The following is a 5,217-nucleotide window of genomic DNA, read 5'->3' on the forward strand; positions in this document are numbered from 1 at the left end:
CAAAGACCTATGTTTAATATTTTAATTTGGGAATGAATATGATATGGTAATGAGTCTCTATTTTCATATGTTTTATGATTAAATTAATATTTTAAATAATAACACTACTTGTTTGTAATAATTATACATGTGATAGTTAAATTTATTCATCCATATAATGATATTTCAATTAATCTAATTTTTAATTTAAATTTTACTTTTAATTCCTATAACTTTGAAGTTTGATGTTTAGTTTAGAGTTTCCCAATTCAATAGTTAATGATAAGAAAGAAGAGAAATGAAATATTTTAAGATTCTATTTTTAATTTTTGGAATATATGAAATATATCTATGTATGTAATGCTATATTGTTTTGTTTGATGCTATTTTGAGACATAAATATAAAAAAAATTAGATAATATTGTATATAATTTTCTTATGAAATTATTATTTAAAAATAAAAACTAATTAAAAAAGTAATGTGTAAAAAAATAGTCAACTACATTACTTAAGAGTTACTGTAAATTAAAAATAAAATAAAATTTTAATTAAACTAGCTAAAAAAATAAATAATTATAGTCTAATGCATGATCATCTATATTTTTATTTATTTTTATTTATTTTTATATTTTTAAAAAAATTAAATTACATTACTTAAGAATTATCATTTTATTTTTTGTTTAATCCAATATTTAACATTTTAAGATATTAATTTTGTGTATTCAACTAATCTAATTTTTCAATTAAAATTTATTAAGTTTTGAAGCTTGATACTAGTTTAAAGGTTCCAAATTCCATTATTGGTAGGGAAGAGAAAGATGAAAAGAAGATCATGAATGGGATACTAAAAATTCTATATTTAATTTTTAGAATATATGAAATAAATCTATGTTAGGCTATATGATCTTTTGTTTGATAATATCTTGAGACATAAATAATAAAAAAATAGATAATAATGTGTATAAGTTTCTTATAAATTATCATTTAAAAATAAAAAACTAATTAAAAATGTAAAATGTAATGTAAAAACAAATCAAAAATATTTACTTAAGAGTTATTATTAATTGAAAGTAAATTCAAAAGCTATATATAAACTAACATAGACACATAACACAAATTTATACAAATATATAGGCAAGATTTATGTATTTAGCTTTATACATTTAATATAATTTTATTTAATAAAATCAATATATTTTGGTAAAATTAAAAGTTTAAAGGTCAAAACTTAACGGTCAACTAACAGCTATATATATAAAAATGAAGTATCAAATGTACAAAAGAGATTTATCTAACATATATTTTAACTTTAATGGAGAGATATGTGTAGTTATATACTCATTATTTTTTTTTAGTTTAGTTGTTTTAAAAAATAACTCCATTACATTATGCTAAAAATTTGCATATATTTAAGTATAAATAAATTCCTTGAAAGAAACCCTCCAGCTAAAATTTGCGTCCAGTGTCATATCAACTTATCAGATAGATCCCAATTTTTGGAGGTGTAAAATAGGTCCAACGTATTATTATTTGATATAATTGATTAATATATAAGTGTATATCAAATATTGTTATATAAAGACAAGGATTACTTTCAGCTGCAGCGGTAGGAATGCACCTCTTCACTTGCCTAAAGTGATCGCATGTTTGAATTTACTTGTCAATTTTTTTTTTCAGCAGCAACTTTTTTGATAGTTTCAACAGTGACATTTGTTATTATTAATTCTTAACTTTCAGGGACGATTATTCTTTAATGGCAATGAATTTTTGTTTTCTGTGACAACATTATTCTATTGCGACTGGTTTTGTTACCTTTGATAGAATTAGCGACAGAAGTACTAGAGGTGTCGTTATGGCAACTTTTTGTCGCTGCTTAAAACAACTGTTAAAAATATTATTTTTTTAATAATATTTTATTAAAATATCTATATTTTAATATATATATATATATATATATTTTTGGTGTGCGAGTGTGACATCAAGCTTCTACTTCAAATGTGTGGAGTTGGTTCATATCAATCGTGATCCTTTTTTTTTCACCCGATTGCTGTTGAATTCCTCAGTAGCATTCTTGGTGATGTAACTTTGAGTTCTATCTTACTTTGGTGTTTTTCCTTTCCTAATGTATAAAAGAAATTTTCTTTTTTTCTTTTGTTTTTGCCCTTTTGACTCATAATACAGAATTTATGTCAATATCAATATATCATACAAAACGTCAAGAAAGCTACTTTTATTTGAAAAAAGCTACACTGTTTGCAAGACATAAAGAGAAGTATAACTTTCTTTTTTTAAAAAAAATAAAAATAAATCATACAATGTATCATGTTACATGTCTAGTTTTAAAATATAGCTATATGTTCGTAAATTACATACAATCTTCTCATGCAATAACAGAGAGTCTGAAGTTGCAATAGATGAATAATTTGTAATTAGAAATAAAATATAAATTGTAGCATCGATATCAATGTTTTTGATTTTACTAAAATGAATCTTTTGATGATCATTCTTTGCGGTAGTTATTTTGTTATTATGTTACCTTGTCGTTCTTAACTTTTGTATAATCTTCTTGCAGATTTTGATTATGGAATTGGTGATGGTAAGGTTTTATGGTCCAGTTATTATAATTATTGCCGTTGTTTATCTATATTTTATTGGTTTAGTTATTACTTTAGTCTCATAAGTAATATATATATATATATATTATATAATTTATTTAGAAAAAACACTATAACATCTCCTAAGTTTTATCTTTATAATGCAACATTATAGAACTTCATTCTATTTCAAAAACTTATAGGAACAACTTTACATGATAGCAAGGAAGACCTTTGTCCCCCACCCTCTTTCTTTAATCTTTGTTTTAAAAAGTGTTTGTATTTTCTTGTTAAAATTTTCAAAATGAATTTTAGCCCACTAACTTTTCTTACAATTTCATCCCCAAAAAAAAAAAAAAGGATTTAGCTAGAAAACGATAATTGAAGATCATATGAAAGCATTTATTATAGTTATTTAAGGGCAGGATTTGAAAAGGGTTTAAGAAACATTTTCTATATTAGTTAGTTGTACTTTGGACTGGTTTAGAAAACCAAAAAAAATAAGTAAATAAATAAAAGAATATTTAAAAAATAAAAAAAAAACTTTTCTACACTGGTTATATTTGTAACTAGTGTAATAAGTAAATAAATAAAAAAATTATTTAAATATAAAAACATTTCTGCACGATTATACTTATTAGTTGTAACCGGCGAAGAAGAGAAAAAAAAATTATTTTCATATAAAAACCTTTTTACATCGGCTTTATCAGACCAGTCACATTTTTAAGACTGACCAGTTCCATTGACTTTGTGGAAATATTAATGTGCAGGTCTATTAAAAATAGTGGGAAAGAAAAAACCAGGTTTTGTAAATGGTCATTTTAGCAGATCAAATATTGCCAGGCCATTAGGAGCAGTCATTGGTAGATTTGTGTTGCCATTCATCACATCGAGGCTTTTGTTTGGTATCATATTCCTAATTGTCCTGTTAACTTACACATGTCGCAAAAGACACTTATCAATGTATGAGAACATTGAAGATTTTATACGACTTCACAACCTCCTTCCAATAAGGTACTCCTACAAAAATTTGAAGGCAATCACTGGTGGATTCAAAAACAAGTTAGGTGAAGGTGGCTTTGGCACCGTATATAAGGGGAAGCTAAAGAGTGGAATTGATGTTGCTGTCAAAATATTGGGTAATACCAAATCCAATGGCCAAGAATTTATCAATGAAGTTGCAACTATTGGAAGGATACACCATTATAATGTGGTAAATCTCGTTGGCTTTTCTGTGGAAGGAACAAAGCGTGCTCTTGTCTATGAATTCATGTCCAATGGCTCTTTGGATAAATATATTTTTTCCAAAGAAGGAAGTGTCTCCTTGAGCTATCACAGAATATATGAGATATCATTAGGGGTGGCTCATGGAATTGCTTACCTTCATCATGGGTGTGACATACAAATATTGCATTTTGATATTAAGCCCCATAACATTCTTCTTGATGACAACTTTACTCCAAAGATTTCAGATTTTGGATTGGCAAGATTATATTCTGTGGATGATAGTATTGTCACTTTGACTGCAGCAAGAGGAAACTATAGGATACATGGCTCCTGAATTATTCTACAAGAATATTGGGGGAGTCTCTTATAAGGCTGATGTTTATAGTTTTGGAATGCTTTTAATGGAAATGGCGAGTCGAAGAAGGAATTTGAACCCACATGCAGAACATTCAAGCCAACTTTACTTTCCCTTATGGATTTATGACCAATTTGATGAAGAAAAAGATATAGAATTAGAAGATTTGACAAGAGAGGAAAAGAATTTGGCAAGGAAAATGTTTATAATAGCACTCTGGTGTATACAATTAAAACCTGCTGATCGTCCTTCAATGAAAAAGGTAATAGAGATGTTAGAAGTAGATGATATTAGAAGTCTTGAAATGCCTCCAAAACCTTCTCTATATCCTAATGAAAGTGTTACAGTGGATGAAGGATCCTCCTCTACCCAAACAATATTCGCTACCTCTTCACATTCTCATAATAATTCAGGTGAAGGCACAAGTAATGGAAAATGATACTTTGCAATTCAAAATGGATGTCAAAAGTGGTACATACCTTGTTAAGTCTCACTTACCAATTAGTATTTGAGCAAGATTTAGTTATTGCCATGATTTGGATGTTTTCAGTAATAATTTAGAATTTTGTTTTCATTTTGTTATATAATGGTGTAGTAATATGTGAAACACTTTATTTTCGCCCAAGTTCATATACAATAACAAATAATCTGCCATGCATGTAATATATCATTTCAACTTCATTTAATGTCAAAAAAAAAAGAAAAAAAAAACTCTCTAGAGATTATAACTAATTAGTAGAAACCTATGAGTACTTTTAGGACACGAGAGATTTGAAGATGATTGAATCTAATGTATTGGCACCATTTTGATACTGTCATTAAATTTTCATATGAATCCTTCTTGGAATCCCACGCCTCTCTAGGATATGCATCATCAGTAGTGTCGCTTTTGAATGGACTTCTTGAGTCAATGGTTCCCTTTAGAGTTCTGGCAATTTGCATTTGCAATTCTATGTGTTTGTAATGTAACAAATTGAGCTGTTTAAGTCTTTAAGAAGGTAGAATTAGTTGTATGCAAATATATCTAAGAGATTTGAGAACATCCAATCAATTTTGGGAGAA

General features: G+C 27.0%; 1 pseudogene; it reads left to right on the top strand.

Annotated features, from left to right (window-relative positions):
- The first annotated feature begins 1,096 nt into the window (after window positions 1-1,096).
- On the top strand, window positions 1,097-4,974 carry LOC129319883 (rust resistance kinase Lr10-like; annotated as a pseudogene).
- Window positions 4,975-5,217: the final 243 nt, after the last annotated feature.

This window comes from Prosopis cineraria, unplaced genomic scaffold (genome assembly GCF_029017545.1).
Source record: "Prosopis cineraria cultivar Desert tree isolate PC_DT_omini unplaced genomic scaffold, ASM2901754v1 PC9, whole genome shotgun sequence".
NCBI classification, from domain to species: domain Eukaryota; kingdom Viridiplantae; phylum Streptophyta; class Magnoliopsida; order Fabales; family Fabaceae; genus Prosopis; species Prosopis cineraria.